This window comes from Anneissia japonica, unplaced genomic scaffold, assembly GCF_011630105.1.
Source record: "Anneissia japonica isolate Jap-2015-1 unplaced genomic scaffold, ASM1163010v1 scaffold315_len769609_cov171, whole genome shotgun sequence".
In the NCBI taxonomy this organism is placed as follows: domain Eukaryota; kingdom Metazoa; phylum Echinodermata; class Crinoidea; order Comatulida; family Comatulidae; genus Anneissia; species Anneissia japonica.
In genome coordinates this window covers 12,613-28,518 of record NW_022758691.1, presented here as the reverse complement: position 1 = coordinate 28,518, position 15,906 = coordinate 12,613, and the positions used below count along the sequence as shown (strand labels likewise).

General features: G+C 33.3%; 2 long non-coding RNA genes across 6 annotated transcripts in view; both read right to left on the bottom strand.

The window, feature by feature from the left end:
* Positions 1-446: 446 nt before the first annotated feature.
* On the bottom strand, positions 447-3,420 carry LOC117125330. Of its 2 annotated transcripts, XR_004448105.1 has the most exons (3): positions 3,320-3,419; positions 2,648-2,791; positions 447-1,542 (listed from the first exon to the last, which is right to left on the bottom strand). It is a non-coding gene; the product is annotated as an uncharacterized LOC117125330 (long non-coding RNA). The 2 variants fall into 2 exon arrangements; XR_004448106.1 differs by lacking the exon at positions 2,648-2,791 and having other exon boundaries at positions 3,320-3,420.
* A 1,092-nt stretch (positions 3,421-4,512) lies between these two features.
* LOC117125321 overlaps positions 4,513-15,906 on the bottom strand; it is a 21,021-nt gene continuing 9,627 nt past the window's right edge. For 3 of the 4 annotated variants that reach the window (XR_004448090.1, XR_004448088.1, XR_004448089.1), the window contains 6 exons: positions 15,433-15,673; positions 14,314-14,445; positions 11,674-11,912; positions 8,342-8,467; positions 6,056-6,129; positions 4,513-4,638 (listed from right to left, as the gene is read on the bottom strand). This is a non-coding gene — a long non-coding RNA (uncharacterized LOC117125321). The remainder of the gene's footprint in view (positions 4,639-6,055; positions 6,130-8,341; positions 8,468-11,673; positions 11,913-14,313; positions 14,446-15,432; positions 15,674-15,906) is intronic. The other variant, XR_004448091.1, reaches the window with a different exon arrangement.

Below are 15,906 nucleotides of genomic sequence, written 5' to 3'. Positions count from 1 at the left end.
ATACTTCCGGGTTTACGTACTCTGTATTATCTGTCTCTTATACACATCTAGATGTGTATAAGAGACAGTGTTTAATGTTATCAAATGGATTTTGAATTTTATTATAACATATTTATTTGAGTAAACAGCCCAGGGCGATTAAAGTGGCAAGAGTATTTGAGGGAGTGTTTATTCAGGGGACATGTTTATTTAAAAATTGAGACTAATATATAACGCTTATAATTATACAAAAAAAAAAAAAAAAAAACTCATTTCAAAATACTGTATTTTGAAATGATGTAGAGTGATATTGATTATATAAATTCTTTACCTCCTCAAGACTCGTTGTTGGCTCCAATTAATTCTGCATGCATTCATGATGCCGAGACATTTTTAGGCATCCATTCGCTCTGTGACTTTATGGTTTATTACTGGTTTTGTTGGTGCAATTTGCGTCTCTCTAACAATTTTCAGTGGCTGAATTTTATATAAAAAATATTAGTGATCTTTGTAATTCAAATTAAATTTCCATTTTAAATGTACTATGTAATTTACGGTTACTTGATAAATTAATAAATAAAATAAACTGAACTTACACGTCCTTGCGTTGTGAGTGCCATCTTACCATTCAGTAGGTCTTTTCGAACAAGGCTATGTGCCATATTTTTTAGTTCTTTTGGGCATACTTCATTTTCTGATGAAGTGCTCTCTATTTCTTGCACAGCATGTATTATTTTCTTGAATGCCTGTTCTTTTATGCTTTGACATTTGTGATTGTTGGTTTCGCATAACACTAAGTGTTCTTTGCAGTTCTTACACTGAGGGCGCTTGACTTTTCTAGATTTTTATTATAGGTTGGAACAGCTGTGACCTCAACAAAACTAGTGACGGTACTTAAGCTAGAATACCCCTCAAAAATAATAGAACAGTCAATTCTCAGGTCTATGTTACTCAACCATATTTGCATCTGCATGGTCGGTTGCATCATGATACATGAGGGCTACTGGTCAGTTGCAAGATGCATGATACATGAGGCTACTGGTCAGTTGCATGATACATGATACATGAGGCTACTGGTGCAGTTGCAAGATGCATGATACATGAGGCTACTGGTCAGTTGCAAGATGCATGAGGCTCTGGTCAGTTGCAAGATGCATGATACATGAAGCTACTAATCGGATGCATCTCAGTCAATCATAAAATAGGGACCTCAGGATGTTTACAATAATGATGCTTTCCTGCTGAATATGTGAACATTTATATGTGCTAAATACTGTCACAAGGTGACGTTGAAATTGTGGAGCAAACAAACAACTTGGGAAGGAATACAATTTAACAATTTTACTAAATGAAATGATAATTATTACCAAATACTGATTAATTATGTTTGATATAAAATGATAAAGTTAATAACTTGACCACAACTGATTGATTGTTGAGTTAAATAGTGGTATCTCCTACCTTTCTAGCATCTTGATCAACTTTAACTGCACTCAACAATACAGAGCAAATTTGACATCTTATGGCTCTTGGAACAGAAACAGGTAAATGGTAGCAACATTACTGTGGAAACATTAATTCAATAGTAATTAATATTGTATTAAAAATATACACATTTATATATTATATATTAATTTGCAAATAAGGATTTTATTTTCACTATTATAATTGTAATATTTAATTATCAATATTTAGGTCTACCATGATGATCATTAGCAATAGTAGTCTGGTCTCTAAAGTGAAGAGAGCATGGGGGGTAATTTAGCTCTGTGGTGTGCTGATCTGTCAACACCTTTCCGTCCCTTGCTCAATTCTATCTGGGCTCTCCTTGTGATTTACCTGGAGGCATGGAATGTAAGTTACAATAGCGCAAATAAAGCACATTCTGCAGAGAAGAGTTTAGGCCTAAACAGTACGGGATTGCCTCCTCAGTGTACTACCAATTTACTACAAGGACGCATTAAAAAATATTAGTTTCCGAGATTTTATCGATTCCAACAAATTATCACTATAAATACAGTACTTTTAAAATAGTAACGTAAAGGTATATGTAGGAGAATAAGCATTAACTAACAGCATCATTGTGCTTAATATGGGCGTGGTTTGGGCGTGGTTTGTGATACTGGAGCAGCTGTGTTAAAAAAAGTTAAATTGCAACAAGTGCCATGAGCCACATACTTGTGGTGGATTGCCATACAAATTGCCATTTATTATATTTTTAAATATTAAAAGTGTAAGGTAGGACATCCCAAAATTTGCTTGATTTGAGATGGAATGACCCTTCCTCTTCTCACAGCGCTACCTTTTTGTCACTGCACCCTCTCTACCAAACAAAACAAACTACAAACAAACAAACTGCCTCTGGAATTGTTTTATAATATACTTCCACTTTAAATTACAGGTCTCTAAAGACCCCACCAATTAAAGACCACCTCCAATTAAAGAAAACTGTGTTGTGGTCTCAAATTAGCCAAAGCTGAAAGACTACAGAAACCCTGGTCACAAAAGTGGTCTCTAATTGGAAGGAGACCTGTAGCTTAATCCACTCACTAAACTCAACATTATCATTTTTCTTGCAGCACTGTGAGGCAACCAATGCGAGAGCACTTCGCAATAAAATTAATATTAAATATTATTAAATAAAATAAAAGCAATCATTTGAGCATACCATAGTTTGACAAGATTTGCCTCTTTAACTGATCTCTTCAATGAGTTTGGTTGACAACGAAAATTTCAGTGATGCTAACTAAGAGTAGTAGCAAGACATTAAAACGTTCGCAATCACTCGGCCTGCACTCAATCAGTTTCTAATCTAAAAAACAAAAGATTATCGTCATTTGACCTTCAAAACCACAGAAAGAATATGATCGCACCAGTAGAAGCACTAGCGGGGCAGGGGAATAATCCCCAGTTGGACAGACACCACTCCCCCCCCCCCACCCCCCACCTCAAGACTCAGATTCCATTTAATTTAATAAATGAAATGAATTGCACATGAAATTTGTTTTCCTGAATTAGGAATACACAAAATATACACAAAAGTTAAATAATTACTTGAAAGACAAAGATTAAAAACATAAATACAGTGCATGCAATACATAAATTACATCTAAATTAATAATAGAATAACTATACAGTAAAGAAGGTCTAAATGAGCTGTATACTCAAAGGAGGTAAACAAATTTGAGTTGTTTACAAAATGGATCAAAATAGAGGAACAAAGCGAGGATGTACCACTGTGCACTTTTGTTTTTCTATTTGATGTGACACTCTGTACTTGGCGCTATGCATATGTGAATAGTGGAGGTCAAATATGTTGATAATTTGAGGGGCACCATACCTGTCACTGTGCATTACATGGCTGTGGAGAGAATCTTCAGATCTACAGGCCACACATCCTGTCATCACACAATGGCTACAGGCCTTGTCTCCCAAACCACTATAAAGTAAATAATTAAAATGAATATGATAAACATGTATTATGTAACAATTAAATAACTTTTTTTATTCTGAATATATTGCTGTCATTCTTTCTGTGTTTCCTTATGTTAATTTTTATTGATTGGTTATTGTTAATATTAAACTTCAATTATGTATACAAGATTGCATTGCACATCACTTTTGAGTATGATGCCATTCATTATATTATTGTTTCTATTAATCTTGTAGTAGCAAAATTTTAGGCAATTTGTTTCTTCTGCCTTACCGCTCGGCCACTCGACTAGCCTCATGCGAGGAAATGTTAGTTTACAAAAATAAGGTGATTTATCTACTTGAGCATGATTTATTTTGCCTTGTACATTTTAAATGGGAAGGCGCAAGTTTGTTTCTTTTTTTGGGGTGGGGGGGCATGCAAATGATGCTCAATGATGGTGCTACTTCCAAACTTGTCCATGCATTAGTTTAATCTCGATTGGATTATTGCAATGGGGTACTTTATGGCTTGTCCTAGAAACTGCTGAGAAAAGTCCAGTGAAATGTAGCAGCCAGACTCATTGCTTTCACTCCTAAACGTGGGCATACACCACATCCCCAACTGTACATCGTCTCCATTGGTTACCCATTTATCTGAGAATTAACTTCAAGATCTTGTTATTTGTATATACTGTAAGTCACTCCATAAATCATTCCCCCACTACATCTCCAATCTTATTTCACTTCATTCTGCTGTTTGCAGCCGCAGACTTGGTCTACCTCATCTTCACTTACCATTCAACTGTCCCATTGGTCACCACACAACTTGTGGCAATCGTTGTTTCTGGTTGCTGCTCCAAAGCTTTGAAACCAACTACTGTACCTGAGACTGTTTGACTGTCTTCAATTCTTGCCTCAAATCCCATCTTTTTTCTTTATTTTAATTCTGAATTTGATTCATTTCTTTTGATTTTTGTTTAAAGTTCTTTCTATTTTTGTGTGCACTTGGGCTGTGGTTTTTTTACATAGAAATGAATTTGTATTATGCGCCTTATATATCACTATTACCATTACCAGTATTATGAAGTAGTGCAATTTGTGAATTACTATCAACTAATAGCGGGTGTGATCATGGCTCCTCTGCTAAGTCTCTGTATGACCCAATAGGGCTTCTGCCTTGCTGAGGGCTACTAGGTGGATTTAGTGGCATAAATGCATCTCAACTGTCTCTTGTATAGTAAAATTCTTAAAAGAAGAAAAACAAAGATTAAAGAATAGATAACCACTATGCTTTAGTGCACCCACATGTAATTCATAATCAATTTGTTGTTCAATTTTTAAGGATTTTTTTCTCCATAAGTAAAACTTACTACTGAAATGTTTTTATTTTGATTTACATATAGTGATATTAACAGGTTGAACTATATCGTGCAAATAAACAAGGTCTTTATGCTTTACCCATTAAAACATCAACAAAAACCTAAAATAAGTAAATAAGAATCCCCCCACCACTGTATAATATCTATTATTGACATTTTTATCACCATTGTTTAAAAAAAATCCATTCAAAGTATATTTATCTCTGAACATAAAAACGACAACCTGCATATTAGTTTATCTTTAAAAGGATACCAGTCCTTCTTAAAGTCCAGTATTGATCACGAGGTCATCACCGCAGGCCGACCTTACGGTGGTATCGGCTTTGTATGTAAGATTACTCCTGGTTTAGTATTTAGAGAAGTCCCCATCGATAACGACAGAATATCCTAGTCCTATAATGATAGTTGAGGACTGTAATGCCTCACTTCCTAAAAACCACCAAATTTGTAGAAACTGGTATAAAAGACATCCATACACTGCTCATTGTGTATTGCTTTTTTACTTTACTTGTGATTAAACGACTTCTCTATTTGTAATTTTGAATTTGAACAGAGTGTTAATTACACTTATGCTAAAGGTAATTATTCAAGTTATATTGACCATGTTATTGTAAATGATTATTCGTTCAGCAAGGGGAAGGATTGTCGGATTCTAACCAATGCCTTTTGTGATAACACTAGCGATCATCTTCCAACCCTAACTACAATTGAGATTGTTGTTTCGCCACAGAAACAACAAAGTGAAGATGTTAAACAAAGAAAGTGTTACCCTAAATGCAACTGGGATTCCGACAGCTTTTGCTTTGCTTATGAAGAAAGTCTGGCACACCTTTTAAATCATATTAATATTAATTGTTGTGATATACATGATGAGAACTCAGCACAGATTTTTGTAAATAGCCTATGTGAAAATATTGCAATAATCATTCATAATTCTGCTATTAAAATCTAGTGCAAAAAAACCTAAACAAAAAGAGTTTCCCAGGAAAACCCACTGGTGGAATCAAAATTGCACAATTGCTCGAGATAGACAACGCTTCTGGTATCGAATTTGGAATCAATGTGATAGACCCCACGACGGCCACGTGTTTATCTCTTACAAATACGCTAAAAAGGTCTACAGGCAAACATGTAGATCTGCTGTTAAAAACATTGAATCAAAAAAATATTATACCTTAAACCGATTTTTCAGAGAAAAAAACCAAAAAAATTTCTGGGAAGCAGTAAAAAAATCTAAAAACACAATCGTTATGGAAATGCAATCACTATCTATCAACACTCACCGATTTCTTTGAGTCCAAATTTGATAAAGATGAGTACAGTTCCCAAACAATTATTGATGCTCAGAAGGAGGTCACTACCAAAATGAATAACATGAAAGATTTAATTTTAAATTCAAACTATTTTAACACTGACTCCATTATTAGATATATTAATACTTTAAACAATAACTCTTCTCCAGGCCCCGACGGAATTACTGCTCAACACCTTAAGCATGGAGTAAAATCAAAACTCCCCAAGATTTTGTCAGTGATATTTAACACACGTATTAAATACAGAGTTGTTCCAAATCTTTTTGAGGAAGGTACGTTAATTCCGATTCTTAAAAAGCAAAGTCTAGATCCATCGGTGCCAAGCAATTATAGGCCCATTATTGTCTCAAATGTTTTATCTAAGATTTTTGAGATATGTGTCCTCGAATTTCATAGGGATATTGAATTTGATGCAATGCAATTTGGATTTGTAAGTGGTCGAAGTACCAGCATGGCCACCGCCACCTTTAGTGATGTTATTAATTATTGTGTAAATCAGGGCTCCAGTGTTTACTCCTGTTCTTTAGATGCCGAAGGTGCATTTGATGCAATTCCCCATGTCGTAATATTTCAAAAACTTATTCTGCAATTAAATCTGACTGGTGGTGCTGTATGTATAAATGGTACACAAATATAAACGGCACTGTTAAATGGAATAATATGACTAGTAGAAGTATTGCAATCCGCAAAGGTACTAGACAAGGAGGACTATCTTCATTTATATTTAACTTGTTCTTTAAAGATCTGGTAAATGGTTTAAATGAACTTAATTGCGGTATTGTGGTTGCAAATTGTAAGTTTAATACATTCTGTTATGCGGACGATTTACTTTTAACAAGTCTTACCGCCACTGGTCTTCAAAAACTTATTGACTACGCCAACAATTACATACTATCTCATGGGTTACGTTTCAATCCCATTAACACATCTTGTACAACATTTGGCATACAAAGTTTATCACAGCCCCGGTATGGACTTTAAATAATCATACCTTGAAAGTCACAGACTCTGTAACCTACCTGGGGGTCACACTTAACAGCAATCTAAAGGGAAATTCTCACGTTGATGCGAGAATTCGTAATTCCCAGAAAGCCTTCTTTTCATTACAAAGTATCGGCGTGTGTAAACAGGGCTCTTGTACTGAGGTGACACTTCACATTTGGAACACTGTAGTTGTTCCTATTCTTACATATGGTTGCCAATGTATTGATATCAATAGAGTTGACAACGTGGATAAAATTCAAAGTAAGTTGGTAAAGGCATTTTTTGGTATCCCTAAATTTTGCAGGTACTCCTCTGTTACATGCAGTTAACTTGCCCAAGATTAAAGATATTATTTTGTCATCCCAGCTCGATCTTTTGTCACAAATATTTGCTAATGACTCCACCTCCAGGAAATGTTATGCCTATTACTTAATTGTGAAGCTAACGGTAACATGGTATACAAGAACACGTCTTATTGATAGGATAAAGAAAGGCCTGGTTGACTTGGATATCTCTCTTTTCTCGACACTATAGTATTTAATTATAGCTATAGACGAAAATTGAAGACTTCTAAGAATAGTGATTGTATTAACCACGGTATTTGTGACAGTCTTAAGACATTAATCCATAGGAAAACATGCATTAATCAACAAAACCTCGACTTAATTATCATGCTCACCAAACCATTTTAACTCTGGTTGTCATTTCTTTCTGGATGAGGGTTTTGTTCGTTTGTTTTCCCGTTATCTCTGTTTTCTATGTAATTTTATTGCTTGTTGTTTGTGTTTCTCATTTCTGGAGGTTTTTGAATAAAATTGAAATTGAATTGAATTTAATACATAGTACCATCCTATTATACATTTTATTGTATTTTGTATTGTTATTGGCCAAAGGTTTAGAAATGACCACTTGATGTGTTGTTAGGCTTTCCTATGTCATAGTCACACCCCTGGTCAATATATATTGAAAGGTATTTGAGAAACCCTATATTCATAAAAACTTTTTCATCTGTATAGGGAAGGATATTTAAAAGGCGAATTTTCAACACTGCATGAACAAATCAAAGGCAAGATCTTATTTTACCTGAGAGTATTTGTAAAAAATCAACTTAGCTTTTTGTTCAAAACCTGGACTGTTGATTGGCATTGGGGGGGGGGGCACTAATACATAAAATCAGATGTAACCTATAGAGTAAGGGCAGGCATAGAAGAGGTGGGCTTATACCCCAAAACACTGCAGTATCACATGAATAGGAAGAGTCTGTACACATACCTGTCTCAATTGTTCTTCTTGTTTCCTGTATCCACAATCTCCATCGAAGACCATTCCTTTCATATTACATACCAGTAGAAATCATTATGATCCTTAAACTTGGAAATCATGGGACCACTATATGCACTATAAAAAAAACAAATTACATATTAAAATAGCAACCTGAAGAAGTTGATTGCATAAAGAAAAAGCTGGGTGTTCAATGAATTATATTTTGTGTATTAAAAAAAAAGTGCTGTTTGATATATTTTTTTACTGATTTAGTTGAGACTAACACAGTTACTCAGAGGTCTAAGTTGGAAGAAGTCACTTGCTGGAGATCTGATTAATGAGCTTCTTAAACACATGTAACTTTATTTAGCTGCACATGGTGATACTCATCACCAGCTGACTTGCGTGAGACCATTGATAATTACAGTACTGTTGTATAAACATGTAAATATTAGGAATTTGCGCAAGATTGGTTAATTTCCAGGAGATTTCTGCTTTCTTGGGGAATTGCCATAGGCCATCTTGTTTCGCAGGCGATCCCTGCGACTCTTGGAGATTTGGCACCCCTGGGCTACTATTACTACTAAAGTAACGTATATATTATAAATTTTCGTATTAAGATTGGTTAATTTTCAGGAGATTTCTGCTTTCTTGGGGAATTGCCATAGGCCATCTTGTTTTGCTGGCGATCCCTGTGATTTGGCATGCATGGGCTACTACTACTACTAAAAATAACTTTATTTAGCACAAACAATATCCAATTAAAATGATCACAGGCGCTGTACAGGATTTTTAAAATATAAATTTACAAAAAATCAATACTCGATATACTACATGATATAACAAGATATGAATTTGGGAAGACATCAAATTCTACATTTTTTTCTGTGCTTAATATCAGTTTCTGGTTTTATGGCTTTCTTTGCTTTTCAAGCTTTCTGGGTCTTTCTCTTTTTTTCTTTTTTTTTGTCATTCTAGTGTTGAAAGTAAAGTGATCAATAATACCTATAAGCTTGTAAAAAAAAAAAGAAGCATTAACATTTATTTGTAGACATGTTTCATTGCCAACCTAATGGGGTGGGTAATGTTTGGCAATTAGGCCTAAAATATAGGCACATGGGCCTTAGTTAAATGCTGTTGAACTTTGAAACTAAACACAGCAATTTTTCCCCTTATAAAAAATAGTACGATTGTCCAGTGCATTTTATTAAAAAACAATTTCAAAATTTTACTACAAAACAAAGGTTATTCAAATGTGTGTTGTTTGGGCTTAACTGAGTAGAAAATGTGAAAATAATAAACTATTAGCTACAAAACATCATTAAAACAAGTAGAAAAAATAATTGTCATAGCAAATCTATCATGTTAAGTATTATAGTCGTTATTATATTTTACTACTTTCATTACTACTATCATTTGTGAGAATTATGATACAATATATACTTTATTTGAATAATATAAAATTTACAGCTGCAGTATATAATTAAAAATAAAATATATAAATACATTTTTTAATAACAATGTGATGGTGATATTGCTCAATAATCAATCAGTCAGTTAATCAATAAATCAATGCATACATGAATAAATAAACCACTACAAAAAATCAATAAAAAATGTATTTTTTACTATATTATTAATTGCAAATTTTGAATTACGTATTATTATATTACCACAAAACTCCTATGATAAAGGTATTGTTATGTATTATAGGCAAACTATCTTGAAGACTCATTTTTGTAATTGTACAAATGATGTGAATGTACCTGTACTTTGTTTTAATGCCTACTGTATTATTTTTTACTCTATAAATCACATTACACAATTCAAAACCAGTTGAAATTGTTTGATCATCTCATATTGAGAGTTTGGTAGGTTAAAGGACAATGTTTGTATCCATACGTGTCTGTCATATGTTGTAGTTAAGTTGGGTGACTATGCACTGCAGCCATGGGTCCCCGTCCCAAATTTTCAATTTTGCATTAGAATGAGGACAAATAATTTAAATATTATTAAGATTTACTACTCTAACAAATAAGGCAAGACTTTTTTGAACGATTCCGCCGACTGCGAATATTGATCATTTCAAATAAAAATAACATTTTATTTCTTGCCAATTAGCGTACACGCCTTCACGAAAAAGCGGAAATTTCAGAAAAAAATAACAGTTTTTCTTTGATTTTATTACATCCTCCACTGCCACAAAATCTCCAAAGATAAGATATGTACATTTCTTTCTAATTATATAAATTTGAAACATTTAACCATCCTATTTTACATTCACCAATAACATTTTATTTTTATTTTTTCCTCCGTCTGGATGATTTGGACAAAACTATTTGCTAAATAAGAAAACAAAATTTTATTTTTATTTTTATTCTGCACTAATCTGATAACCTATAAACCTATAAAAAAAAATAAGAACACGAAAACAATAAGGAATATTAAAATGTCTCGCCTAAGCTATGAGGCCAGGTTACAGGATTGTAACTAATTCTAGATGAGTACCTGTTGGGGAACTGCTTATGAAGACAGAGACCGCGATGGTTTTGGCATGTAAAGCAGAGTGCTGAATGTGGCCAGAAAGATGGAGGTGCCAGACAAAAGACCATTTGGACGGCCAAAGATGACAGGGCGAGCAGGAAGAACCTGATAAGAACCTAATTCTAATTCTAATTGATAAGAACCTGGTGGAAAAATGATGTCAAAATATGAATAAGTCTGATACTACTTTTAAGTACTCAAATACTATGATGATGTCCAATACATGTCATACAGTACAAGACAGCCAAGAACTTTGACACCCTCAGTATAAGTTGAGGCCAACTGTCAGAGCCTTCCTGCCCAAAACATGTGTTCTTTTTGTCGTTTGATTGTCATCTTTAATATGTGTTCAAATATCAATTAATTTTAGTAAAAAACCACATCATTGGTTTTTTCTATGTTTATTTACTATAATCACAGTTCAGAATTGAGATTTTAAGCATGTAACGGTATTAATACCAAGCTTCCAAAGATATTATGAAATATTAATAGGATATTTACTTATTATTATAAACATTTTGTTTTATGTATGACGACACTCCACTCAACTCATATTGCACTCTATATAAGATGTTTGTGCACCGTTCATTTATTTGTTTATTATTAACAATTGTTGCAGTATCAATTTCTCCCGAGTGAACTGTTATTAATTTGCAGCTTAGGGAAACATTCTACAAGTTTTTCTCATAATTTGACTGCTTTTAATGTGATGCTCTTTCAGTTTAGGTTACAATAGTTACATAAAATAAAAACAAGACTGCAATTACATAAAAAGATTTTTAAAAATGCTCTATTACCTCTTTACTGTTACTATTCAATGTTTCAACTGCATTCCTGATACTATCATAGAGGGCGCTGATCAGACTCATCATTCATGCTGTCATATATGTAGATGGGTAGCCTGCTCTGCTTGTTGTTCATCTGAAACCAGAGAGTCCCTGCTTTTGATCACAATAGACTTTACTGTGCTTTATCTTGCTGCAGAATTTCTCTGCTTTTTGAATTAAACTTGTGAAATTGATGTTGGTATCTTTTGCTGGAAGGTCAATAAAAAAATGATGATTAAGTGAGGGGTGTTAGCTAGCAGAAATATTAAAGGTGATATGAGGTGTTTTCTATTTATCGAGCAGGATTTTTTTTTACACTTTCAATGGGGGAGGGGAGTTGAGTTTTTTTTTGGGTGATCATGGATTTTTTCTTTTTTACACTTTCAATGGGGGAGGGGAGTTGAGTTTTTTTTTGGGTGATCGTGGATTTTTTCTTTTTTACACTTTCAATGGGGGAGGTTAGTTGAGTTTTTTTGGGTGATCGTGGGTCAGTGGTAGTGTAAGGCTAATTGAAATCACATTGGGCTCATAGATAGATTTACTTGTAGACATGTTTCATTGCCAACCTAATAGCAAGGAGTAATGTTTGGCAATTAGGCCTAAAATAAACTAAACACAGCAATTTGTTTCCATATGAAAACCAGTACGATTGTCCACTGCACTTTATTAGAATAAAATTCCAAAATTATGCTACAATACAATACAATATTTATTGGATAACACTTTTATAACAGTGGCACGCGTTAGACAAATTCTAATGGTGCATCCAGAAAAGAACATAGCAACAGAAATACAAAATTAAATTCTTAATTATGAGAGATTTACAAAAATAACCTGCTACAAAACACAGGTTATTCAAATGTGTGTTGTTTGTGCTTAATTTAGTAAAAAATAAGAAAATAATGAACTATAATAGCTTACAAATTATAACATGCTAAGCATAAATGTTATTTGTCTTATCAAAAAAAAAAAAATTCATAGCAAGTCTATCATGGTAAGTAATAGTTACTTATAGTAATAGTTAATTATTACTCTTTCCATAATATTACTATCATTTGTGAGGTCTCACTAAAAAATGAGTCTCATCGTTAGAAAATCAAAAAAATGAGTTTATATTACATTTTGGTAGATCACATTATAAGCTTTAATTTGGTCTTTGAATGGCTTCACTAGGATAAATAGATCCAGAGATGTTAGCATTTACAGTTTACGTGTATGAGGACCAGGTTTTGAGAATATCGGCCTCAAAGATAAACTAACCTGTACAAATAATAGGACTAGAATTACAGAATATGCGAAAAGAATACTGTTTTAGTATGAAAATTCACTTAAAAAGTACACAATCATAAAATATAAGTATCAAGTTATTCAAAAACATTAAAATCAAAATTTTGACCTATTTTGGTGAATATCTCAATAGATTTCACCAAGGATGCGTCTCATTTCGTGGTGAGATCTCACATTTGTGAGAATTATAAAATTCATACTTGATTTGAATGTTCTAAAAAATCAGAGCTGTGGTATATAATTAAAAGTAAAATATGTAATTTTTTTTAAATAATGTGTTTGTCTAATTGGTCAATAATCAGTCATTCAGTCAATTAATCAACCAGTCAGTTAATCAATCACTCAACCAATGATTGACATTAGCAGCTGATGACATGATCATTGCATTAAGTTTTCTTGAAAACTCAGATGAGAATGTGCTAATGGTGCAAATTGTCGGAAAAGAAGTAGGACTAGGCCTAGACAAATATAAGAAGGTGGAATTTGGAAATACAGTGTAATGTCTGTACAGAGAGTTCTCATTTGTCCAAGAGAAATATCCTCATTTTGATATTGACATAAGGAGAATGTGATTTCACTCCGCAGCTCAAATCATGCCAACAACCACAGTCTTGCTAAAAAAAAAATCACACGATTATTATTGAGGGTGAGCTTATTCAAATTAAAAGGCACGCTTATTCAAACAGGCCGCTTAAGGAAATTTTCAAGTTATTAGGAGCGCTTATTCAAACGGAGCGCTTATTCGCACGAGTACGGTAATACGATAACGAAGTTATTGCTTGTAGATACAAATCATTGTGTATTAGTCAAATTATCTTGAAGACTCATGTTACGTTTAACCTGGATAACGTTTTGCGCTAGATTATTTTGAGATTAATTAATAAATAGCGTCCTCAATAATATAGCACGTGAGTCAAATTTAAATATTCAGGTGCGATTGCAATTCTTCAATTGATTCAATGCTGCGTGTAAAAATTCATACTAACTTGACATTTCAAGAGTGACAGACGTGGTATGATAGGTGTAAAGTCTGCGCGTTTTGCAGGCCTATCAGAAATTGTGATAGGTGGAAGCCTGCACGTCTTGCAGGTCTATCATTTTAAATTGTATAGTGCAATTTTGGCGAATAAGACTGGTGTTCTGTCGTGGTTGCCACAAAAATGTTAAATGACGTAGTTCATGTGTGTGTGACCCAAAGTGACGATAGAAGTCTGGAGACTTTATTGGATAAATTATGGACGTCATGTTTAACAAGTTACTATCAAAAACCGTTACTGTGCTGTTTGTTTGTTGATTTGGTTTATTGCTCAGTGAAACACTTACTTGCTGTGATTGTGACTGTTTGGTCAATGGTTGTGCTGATAGGACTATTATTATACAAGGTGAAGGAGCAACTACGTGTTGGCGACGATTCGTGTGTTGCGACTCTTATTATTCGTCGGTATGATACAAGCACTGCAAAAGTAAGATGGTTTCAATGAGATTTGAAATTGGAGCACTTCTCTAAATAAGCCTGATACTTTGTGACATTCGCGTATTTATATCTGGCTGTTTCAATATAAGTTTGTCTAGGCACAGCTATCAAATATAAACCTAAATATAAGTTATGTTTAACATGGTCATTTTTTAGACGTATTATCTGCATACCTTATCATGTTGTTGAAAGTGAAATATATATTATGTAGAAAATATAAGAAAATCTAAAAATAATGAAAATTGTGTTATATACCACACCATGTTAATGAATGAAAACGAGTGGTGGTACTGTATATACTGTCTGATGAATTAAAATTAAATATAAAGAAACTACAATAAAATTGTCTTGGTTCATTTTTGATGTCTATTATCTGAGGACAGAATCTAATTACCTTGAACTTGGGCGCTAACTCAATTTAATATCTAAATGCAAGTTAGCAACTCATTTTCTAAATTGCATGTAAATGATGGACTTCGTTATACCTATTGTATTCATTTTTACTGTGTAAATAATACAAAAACAATCATTTAATACAATGTGTTGTGTAACAATGACTGCCTGCCGTAACACATCAACAATATAGTGAATATTAAACCTTTAAATCTTGGTGTTAACATGCAGTCAATGAGTAAAACGTAAGATCAAAGTATTACATAACTATAAATAATAAGTAAAATTCAATAACTGACTAACAATAAATTATATTTAATTTAAACAAACTTTATAATTTGTATTTTCAACTATTTATCCTTATTTCATTTAAAATAAATGTGTATAATATATAGGCCTAATTCAGAAATAAGGCATTGCTCATACATAAGATTTGGCAGTTGATATTTAAAGTTTACTTTGCGATTTTCCAACACTTTAAGTGATTGGCTTTAGGATCTATTTGTATTTACAAAGAAGATAGACCCTAAATTATAAAAATAAAAATACTTTTTGAGAGGAGAATATGTACCTACCTGTGTTCTCCAGCTGTATCAGTGTAAAATGACTCTGGTAAGGCAATGATAAACCCAAGGTTTTGAGGGCCTAGAAGTACTTTTTCACTCAAACACAGGATCTTTTTTAGCCACAACTTTCCTCAGATTTAACCCAATAATTGTTGTGAACTTAGAAAAAGTTGCTACGGCCTTCAGAAAGTAAACTACTGGAAATACACTGGTGTTGACATCGGTTTTGCCTCGGAATAGCTTCTTGTATCTAACAAAGTAAACAAACCCAAAACCAATAAAACAACACACTCTCAATTGTTTGTCAAGCCCTGTCCACCCTATCAAACTTTATTTCACAAAATGGCCATCAATACTTTCAGATGACATCATCTCATGACCATATATAGGCACAGCATCACTATATATGGCCATCAATACTTCTTTTTGTCAAAGAATATTTGATAATCTGGACAGAGCTTAAGGCTGTGGATGACAGATGCT